Here is a 10,592-nt window from a genome sequence, read left to right on the forward strand (position 1 = left end):
AAGCAGGAATTGCCATCTGCTGGCCGAGCCGGGAATGGGCTTTGTCCACAATTTATTACTACATCTCCCTGACTAAATTTGGAAATGGATTTGAGCGAAGGAGACGGTGCCACTGCCAGCTGAGCCTGCCCGCGGGACAGAAGTATGCGCATACTTCTCCAGCTCATGCTGCAAGAGGAGGAGAAAAACTGTAGAGGAGGAGATGACTTTGGGGGGAATCCATGATGCTGAAGTATTGATTTTAAAATAGATGGTAAAATAGTTTTGTCCCCATCTGGAAATTACACTTTAATTTTTATACTTTTGAGTGATAAAAAGAGAATGTAGGGATGGCAAAACCCGTGCTGCTGGGAGAGGAAGGCTGAGTCTCTGCAAATTTCTGTTTCCAGATAAGAGCTGCTTAGAGGCAGCAGGGAGGCACCACAGTAATCCCATCAAAATCCTGTATAGCACAGCACAGCCATCCCCTGACTCTCTTCTCTCATCTGCTTTTTCATAGCTGTGACTTTTTATGCCACAAGCTCTTCTATCTCCAAACTCCTTTCACAAGCCACCTCCCCCCTCTCAGACTCAAAACATTTCTCCTCATTCTTTCAATCCAGAACTCTTCACACTTTTCATCTTCTTTCCCATCCTTCTTTAAGTTTTCTATTCTACCAAGTCTTCCTCCTTTTCCCCTAACTCTTCATGCAGGCACAGACATTCCGCTGCACAGCTGGTTTGTAAAGAAGTAAAGTAGTAACTTCCTCTTAGTATTCCCCAGCCTTAGTAGAATTATGATAAATGGAGTTCTTTCTATCACTCATATTTTCTAGCAGGAGTTCCATAGCTTAACTGCCTGTTTTAAAAAATTGCATCCTTTTATGTACCACCTATTTTCTTCATTGCATAGTCCCAAAACAACTGTCTTTTCCAATGAAAGAACAACAGGGACAAGAAAAACGGCCTCAAGTTGTGCCAGGGGAGGTTCATATTGGGTATTATGAAGAATTTTTTCACAAAGAGGGTTGTCCAGCTTTGGAACAGGCTGCCCAGGGAAGCAGTTGAATCACCATCCCTGGAGGTATTTAAAATATGAGTGTATGTGGCACCTGGGACATGGATTAGTGTTGGATGTGGCAGTGCTGGGTTTATAGATGGCTGGACTCAACAGTCCTCAAGGTACTTTCCAGTCTAAAAGGTTCTGTGATCTCCATATAATACATTAATTCCTGTATTTTTGCAATATTTTTATTTATTTTCTGTTATATTTCCAAGCAGAGACCTATTTATTCTTCCTGTAGAAGCCATTTCATACCTTAGGATCAGCTTTGGCTTTCTCTGGCTGGTTCTATTATAGCCCTTTTCAAGGTGGAGGGCAGGGAGAGCTAACTGCACACAGCAGGCAGAGTATGGGCATACTTTGGATTTATACAGCAGCAAATTTTTGTACTCTATTTCATTTTCTTTGCACTCATTCTTATTTCCCCATACTAATTCTTAACATTTGATTTCCTTTTTTGATTATAAGGATGAATTTTTACCTTTCTATTACAATTCCAGGGACTCACTCCCTTTTTAATTGACGTCAGTTTTGTCCATCATTTGTACATAATAAAATGCATTTAATTTGTGTGGCATTAAAATGCACCTTCCCAATAGTCTTATGAAAATCTTTGCAGATGCCAGTCATCTTTACAACATCAATCAACTTCATTGTAACAGGTTATCAAACTACAAGTTATGAAAGAACATAGCAATAGCTCCCTAAACCACGTCTAACTGGCACATAGAAACATAGGATAATTGAGGTTGGAAAAGACCTTTGAGAATATTGAGTGCAACTGTAAAAATGTGACTGCCCTGTCCACCACTAAGCCATGTCCCTCAGCAAGGCATTTACAAGCCTGGAGCTGAGCAAATACCCCAGCTGCAGCTTTCTTGGAAGGGTCCTCCTGTTTCTGCAGCTCTTTCATCTGCTGGCCTTGGCATAGCCAAGACAACACTGCAATAAATATTCAGCCTCCATCTGAACAGTAATCTAAGAAGAGAAAATAAAAAGGAAAGTGTTACAGAAGTCTGAATTAGTCATGTAAAAATACTTTTGATATCACACACAGTTCTCTTCTCAGAAAGAACATAACAGAAATAGAAAGAGTTCAAAGAGGACAAATAAGCAATATTTACAGTTCGTGTGAAAAACATTTAAATTGACCAAGACACGTCAGCTTGGGAAAGAAATCGGTAAGGAAACTGAGGCCTGTAAAGTCATGATAGGCATGAAACAGGTGGAGGGAAATGTTTATCTGATAATACTCAAATAAAAGACTTAAGGAAGATCTGAGAATATGATCAGACCTCAAGTTTAACCCAATAATTCCTGTGCCACTCAACACAACTAAATTATTAAACTAACCAATACAGAGATGCCAAAAAGATGCCAAAACCGCATACTTAATCAAACAATAGGAAGAGTCATAAAAGAAAGATGCAGTAACAACAAAACAGAATAAAAAGATTACCTCCAGCTCAGGAATTTTTCAAACTGTGGATTTCTCTATACTAGGAAATAACAGGAGAGGTGTTGAAATAAGGCTCCATTGAGTTTCTCCCTGTTCTCATACTCTTCCCCAAAGCAGCAGGAACTCAGTGGAGACTTAATGCTCATTTTAAACTTTCAGGGTGAAGCACAAATGCAGTTCCACACTACCACAGACACTGCAGTGAATTTCTTCACATTTGAGGAGATCACAGGGATAACCCATCCAGCACATAAGAGGTAAACCTTACCTTTGGGAAAGGAAGTGTCTCAATCATTTATTCCCCTCAGATGAAATGTACTCTTGATGCCAATTGAGTGTAGCTCTTTTTTGGCTTCTGACATGGGTGGAAATTCAAAATGTGTAGAAGCAAAAATGTCAAAGTAAAGCATTGTGCGTTCACTAAACTGAATTTCTTTTTCTTCAACTTGCGAAAGATTAAGATTGATATTTGCATTATTGTTAATGTTGTACAAAGGTATGAATATTTCAATGGTAACAAATCAACTTTCTATTTTCCTCAGAGTTTTCATACCATGGGAAGTTTGGCCTTTTTATTCTGACTTGGAAAAACACAATGTCTGCAAATATTGTGATTCTGAGAAATTCCATTTTTCCAACAGCTTATTTTTCTCATGGACTGACTATGAAACACCGTTGTGCTTGTTTGGAAAAGGAAGGTTCCTGTCACTTGAACACATTCATCTTGGAGATATCTTTATTCACACAAGTGCTAAACCTTAGTGATCTCTCTGAGCTCTCTCCCTCAGCAGGAAGTGAGAGCAGCAGTGAGCTCACTGAGATATTCTGGCCCATGGCAGCTGGATTATCCCACACCCAAACTATCGATCTAAAACAACAAACCACCTTAATCAACAAGCACTTCTTGGCATGTACAAAGCACAAAGGAGGAGTAACATTCCCAAACAAAGAGGAATGCCTGTTCTCATTAAGGGTTTCCCTCAGCGTGGGGAAAACAAGGAGCAGGGTTCTCCAGGACAGACTGTGTTCAACACTCTTCTGCAATGCATGGCTGCAAGCAAACAGGAGAGCTTGGAGGACAAGGTCTAAGCTTGTTTGTTTTATGAGTATTAACTACCACCATTCAGGAAAGCCATGTTCAGTCTCTGAGCAAGGCTCCAAGTGTCTGGTTCAGTGTCCAAGAAGAGACATAGAAAATCTGATAGTTTCTGATTTCAGTCATCTGGCTTTTATTGTGAGAAAACACTTCCCCCATTGCCTTGTGTTAATAATTTGGCTGGTCCTTCTTAATGCTCATTTGTTTTGCTGAAAGAATTGGGCCCCTAGTTCTTCACCTACTAGGTTGAAAAGTTCATCCTGTTCTACCTTTCATTAGAACAGCAAAACTTCCCTGTAAACTCAGCTCCCAGAATTGATTACAACCCTCGTAAAGCTGGCTCTGACCAAATGTTGGCACCATTTTCATAAACCACAAGTTTTGACAAGCTTTTTCCTTCTTCTCTGCTAGCATTTAATACATCTTTTTCTCCAGGCATACCAGTCAGGTGGCATAAATCTCCTGCCAAAAGCATGAGTCCCTAAAGGAACAAGAATTACCTTTGACAGAATGTCATGCATGAGATCATGTTTAGGGTAGGTTTATTGTGTCCTATGCATCTCACAGCTGAAAAAGAATTTCACCTTTTACTTTTTCATAGTATGCCTTTAACTATACTCCTTTCTTAACAGCTTTGTCTACACATGCTTAAACCTTTCAGTCACCTAACCACACAGACCACAGAATAGATTTCCTTCCAGGAATTGAAAGAAAAGTAACTGAGAACCTAAACAGCTGTTTCATCCTGAAAACAGTAACATAGATAACAAAAAGTAAATTAAATTTAAAATATTTTTCATAGCTGGAGAAAAATAACTAAATCTGCCATCAAAAACTTGAGGCTCATGCTAAGATGTAGCATTAACTTTCCAAGCTTAACATAACAACTTAATCTTTTATTCAAGTTCATTAAGCAAAATCACTTACTGCAGCTCAAAAAATCTTGTATGTTGAGAAATCTTCATAGTGGAGAAAATCCTTCCAGTTAAACCAGAAACCACATAGGGAGTTTTCTCAGAAGGTTACTCCTGATCATCAGGAGAAGTTTCCTGAATATTATTTTGAAGGCTGCCTTAAAACCAATCTGGACTGATTTCTTCATGTTTTACTAAAAATGGCACAGAGATGACCTAGCATCTTTTATACAACTGGTGTTGGTCTTGTTGAAAAAGCTCAGCATTTCTGAGAGGAAGTTTTTGCAAAGAAAATGAAGAACCATCAGCGATTCCACTTGAGTCAACTTTTCCCCGACCAAGTGATGCCGACAGCTGTGCCAGCTCCACCACAGCAGAGACAGCAAAGGCTTCAGCCACAGGAAGGTACATGGAAACCACCAACAGAGACCACACCAACAAGGAATTCGTGACTTCCACATTTTATCTTTGTTCCCAAAACAAATCTGTTTGCTTAACCTTTGCTATCACATCTGTAAAATGGTGTTAAAAGAGACTGTCACAGGGAAAGCTGTTTTGAAGCTTTCTGGCAAATATAGGTCTCAAACCCCATTCATTTCCTTAAGAGCAAACTCAGAACTGTAGTAATTCTCAAACTTGGGCATTGTCTTGCAGATACTGCTGTAAGCAGGAACTCAAGTGGCAGGAGCTCCCCTACATCTCCCATCCCACCCCCAGCCTTCTGCTGCCTCCCCAGTGCAGCAGTGCACATCCAGTTGTGCTGTGAGCCAGATCAGGGAGCTGATCCAGGCTTCAAAGCAAAGCACAGCCCCTTCCCTCTCCCCCACCTGCCTTTCCAAGTGAATTCAATTCCCTAACCTGATTGCCAGTCCCACAAACAGCTGCACTTTCCTAACTCCTTATGTCAGCACTGCTGTTGCACTCCCCACAGGGTGTTATCTATAAAGTGTTTGGTTTGTGGGTTTGTTTGGTTTTTTAAAGAAATATTATTATGTATGACCTACTGCCTCTGAGAAACTGGTGAAGGCTAAAGGCAGGAAGGGTGGGTATCCCTCTCTCTCTGGAAGGAAAGAGAGAAGTGCCCAGCAGTTACCAGGTCTCTGAATCTTTCTTCAAGTGAGCCTTTCTGCACAGCCCTGAGGAGGTGAGCATCTGAAACACAAAGAGAAACCCTTCACCAATCAACTACAGAACACATTTGAGTCATACCACTATTTTCCCTACAATATCCTAGAAGTATCCTTAGGTATTTCAAGTATGTTCAGAGAAGAAAGGGAAAAAAAAAAGAAAGAAACAAAAAAAAAAAAAAGAAGTAAAGCATCTACAAACATCTTCTCACAACATAACACATAAACACATTTCTTTAAAATAACTCTACTGAGAAAGGAATTATTCCTGTGTGGAAAATAAGCCATCAGGAGCTGAAGTCTATGTCCTCTTATGAATTTAAAGCTCATTCCTGTTTATTGGCATGTTGCATCTGCCCTTTGGAGACCCTCATAAATTCTTCATAATAATCTATTTTCAACTGGCAAAAAATGAAATGGCAGCAATGGGAGGTGAGTGCAAGCTCTGCATCACAGTCTTTGCAGCAATCTGTCCCAAGGCAGACTCCCTGGCACAGCAGCTGTGACTGCCCATCTTTGGCAGTGACTCACACCAAACAGGTGAGAGGCTCATGAGAACTTTTCTTGGAGATGTTTGGGGTGAATTTATACTGCCCAACATCTCGCATTTGTTTGTTGCATTTGGGAGACTAATTTCTGTCACACACAAGAACATGACACACCAGGGGAGAGAGGAGACATTTTGCCTGAATCTTCCTCCTGCCACTTCTGTGGTCCCTCCCTCACCTTCCTCCAGAGGAGAGAGCAACTTCCAGGCCAAGGAGCTTGGTTGCCACTGGAGAGAAACATTAGCAAATTGCAAAAAAGCTGAGAAGATGAAACTACTCATGGACTTCTTTGGATCAGGAAAACAGGGAGCCTGACTTAGTTCAAGAAACATGCATTTATCTGAAAAACAAGTGGAGAGGGAAAAGGGTTTTAAGCTATCTTTTGGCAACAGACAGATCTTGGGCCCCAGCGTGCCTATCTACAACTAACACAGATAGTTGCTGCTGCAGCAATAATTCTAGGGCATACAGCAGCATCAGTAACTCTCCTGTCTAGAGGTCAGCAGCAGAGATCAGTGGTTTAATTTTGTGCATTTAAAAGGGGGAGAAATAATGTCGGTACCTAAAGCAGCCTTAGAACTGATCACAGAGCTCTGCCTTAAGTGACAGCCCTTTCCCTGCACGGCTGCTGAGACTGCCTTCTCCAGGGAATATATCTAAATGTTGGGAAACAGGGAGAGAAACTTGGATGCTGAAGTTCACCTTACTTTGCATTGCAGCACTGTATATGTGAAAAATATAATTTATTGTGCATAAAAATAGCAGACAAGAAACTCAATTTCTTGCCAGTGAAAGAAGTCAAACAGTGGAAAAAGGGCACTGCAGATCTGTCATGTTTGTTTTGGAGGCTGTGAGGGTAAAAGGAGTCAAGAGGAACAAATTGCAACAACCAAAACGGAACAGAGGGCCCATATGGGCTTACTTCAGGATCATGGATGAAGTGAGAAATCCAGATTTCATAGGTGCTCTTTTGCATCACAGAAAGAATTATGGGATTATCAAGGGGGAAAATTGGAAGAAAATGAGATTTTGTCATTAACCATGTTAAATTCTACTAAACATTTATTTAATGTTTTCAAGGAATTTAACATTCTCTGTTAAATTCTACTAAAAACTTTGTGTCTACTTCCCTGAATTACTTTGTGTTTATCTTAGAGAAGCGGGGGGGGGGGGGGGGGTGACTGTCAAGTAAACAGAATATAACCAAAAGTCAAAAAAAACAAGAAATGAAGAAGAGACACCTTAGAAATGTCTTGGTCAGAAATGTCTTTCATTATGCTCTGTATAGATGTGTGACAGCAAAGCTGTTCTTCCTATGTAGTGTTAGTCATATTGCTAACTTGGAACATTCATCCATTTAGAAAGGCAATCCTACAGAGACTTCACATTCAGAAGCCTCATGTCTCTTTTCCTTGTACATTTTTAGGAAATCTGACTTCTGATGCAATTGACCCATTTCTCAGCTATGTTTTTGGATTGCATCTGGGATGTCTCAGTACTGCTAGAGGCACTTTAGCAAAGTTCAAAGGGAGGAGATAAATTACACTGGGGGACAGGGGAGAACTCTCTGCACCATGTGTAATACACATGTTAACATGTATTATGTATGGCTATGTTATATATATTATGCACAGCTAACATTTTCCACTTTCTTCTCTTTAATAATGAAAATGTCTCTAACAGAGTTCTGCTCTAGTCTCCTTACCCTGCTCCCTTATATTTGATAGCATCTAGAATAAGCCTTTTTTCCCCTGGCTGAAGGAAGCAGCAGTCAGTGTGACACTCAGTGTGTCTGCCATGTCCTCTTTTCATGCTCTTTTCTAACCCTTCCCAGCTGCAACCAAGCCAGTGGTGGAGGGAAACCCTCACAATCAAAGTCAGAAAGCACTTACTGAAAACAAATAAGGTTGCTAAGGAACTGTAAAGATAAGCTCAAACCTACCAAATCCAGGAAGGAGAAGAGAGTTCATATGCCCTTTTCAAACACACACCTCTCATTGCTCAATCTATCACATTATTCTAACCCAGAACTAAAGCTGTGATTTTGTGCACCCAGGACAAATTCCCAGAAATATGGGAATCCCAAGAACCTAGCAGGTTTCAGCACTCAGTATTTACCTCTCTTCCTACTTTTTACAATTCCACCACACCTAAAAAGAGCCAAGAAGCCTTAAACTGCAGGTAGGCTGTATATTATATGTGCATCATCAGTTACTTATAATGACAGGAGCCCAGTTAACAGTAGCAGTAAAGCCACCAGCAGCACAGCTGGGCAACATCAGCACAGAGACCAGGGGTCCACAGAAGGCACAGATTGTACCCTCCTTTCGCTGGCCACCCTGCCAGCTAGGCTAAAGAGAGTGTGGGCATGACTGCTTATTTGCAGCTTCACCTTCCTGCACAGGCACAGCCTCAGGAGCCAAGCTTTGCCCACAGGTGTTTGCTTCAAACCAGAGCTATTACCAGGCTCAAGCCATAAATAAAGCTGACTCCTGTGGGTTGGGAGGTGGGAAGATGAAAGCCAGAGGAAAGGGATGAACATGCCTGTTATGCCTTGCCTATGCCAGGCAACCCCTGGGGCCATGTTTAGGTGTTTTCAGAGCCTGGTGAACTCTGGAAGCAAGGAGCAATTGAGGTAGAGCAAGCCCCTTTCATCAGCTGCCCTTTGAGTACTGCACATTCTGTTTCTCATGCAGACAAATTTCCCTACACTTTGAAAGACTCTGGGAAATAAGAGCATTCCACTAGAAAGGTTATATTTAGCCCTCCTATCCCCATTCACCTTGAGTTAAATCAGATACTGGGAATGCAGCCACTGCCTATGGAGCAGATGTGTGGTTGTACCTGCTGAACCCCTGAAATTGCAGCAGCCACTAGCCCTGTGGCTTTATCAGTGCTTCACAGCAAGGCTGAAACTTCTCCAAAGGGCACCAGTGATCTCATTCATGAGCTTGGCTTCATCCTATCTCATCATATAGAGATCAGAGCAGCTCATTTCTGCTGTGAAAAACAAGAGAGCATTTCCACTTCACACTCAAGAATTTGCACCAAAATGGCACTAGGGTACTACAAAGTATCTCTCAGAAATGCAGTAAATTTTAATCCTTGCTAGCAACATACCCTGAAAGTGATTGGCATGAAAAAGCATAACCTAAATATCCTTACACTGTACCCAGAAGAATTTCTCCTTGCCTTGCACATCTAACACATTCTGTCCACCATGTATCTGTATTTTACCAGTACAAAAAGCTGTATATAAAAGGGCATTCACACAAACAGGGTATTCACACAAACAGCCACAGGTGAGGGACCTCTGGCACTACTAATTCCACCTGCAAAGGGCTAATAAATGCACCTGGGTTCTCCCACCTGGCTGATTTCCCATGCTCAAGGACTTCTAACCCCCTGAAGCTTTAAGTAACCACACTCAGGTGCTGGAAGGTGTAGTAGCCCTAACCTGTCCAAAGCTCCTCTTCATACATACAGCAAACCAGGAGCATTTAAAAAAATCCACACAGGACGCAACAGCTTCTCTCTGAGGGCTCCTACTGAACAGCTGTTACACTTTTTACATTAAGAGGGTAGCAGGATTTTAGATGGTCTACATTACTGCTAAGAACTCAAGTTTCAAAACCCAAATTAAGCACCAAAACTAGCTTCCAAATTAGGAAAATATGGAAAATTACAGTCTTTTAAACTATGGGCATGCTTTTATGACTTTATAGTATTTTGCTATTACTTCTACAACTCAAACCTTGTAAAAGAAAGCATTGCTAGTAGGGTACTAGGCAGCTACTGCTAGTAGGGTTCTTCTATAGCTTTCAGACAAAAGCCTAGTGATTTGTACTTCAGAAATATACAATTGGAAATAGAAGTCTGAAGAAGTTTATGGAATCATCAATTTCTCAAACACATGGTTATAGTTTGGAGAAAAGGGTTTGGAGAGAGACATTGAAGATAAATATGCTTGTGCCCCCAAAATGAACCCAAACTTTTAAAGCCCTTCCCTTTTCACACTACAAATTTTATCAAATGAGCACTGCAAGAATGTCATGGGTGGCATTTGCACAGCCACAGCTCCAGCTCAGCCCTCCCATAAGGAAAGCAAAGCTGCCCAACAGCTTCCATCCAGGATGCAGAAGACAATTGAAAATAACAAACCACCTGTTTCTGATGTGACACTGGTTAGAAAACTAGCAAGAAAAGTATTAAAAACATAAGTAGGGTGAGCAAGTTTGCTGTGCTCATGGTAATGTGTGTATAATTCTATAACAATTATGCTTACGGGGCAGAGAAACAGCTTCCAAAGAGACAAGCAGAATTAAAAAAACTGTTTTTCAATGTGTTCCAAAAACAGAACACCACACCAAAGTCTCATTAAACTCTTAAACTCTCATCCCCTTTAT

The sequence above is a fragment of the Zonotrichia albicollis genome, chromosome 3 (genome assembly GCF_047830755.1).
Source record: "Zonotrichia albicollis isolate bZonAlb1 chromosome 3, bZonAlb1.hap1, whole genome shotgun sequence".
Taxonomy (NCBI): domain Eukaryota; kingdom Metazoa; phylum Chordata; class Aves; order Passeriformes; family Passerellidae; genus Zonotrichia; species Zonotrichia albicollis.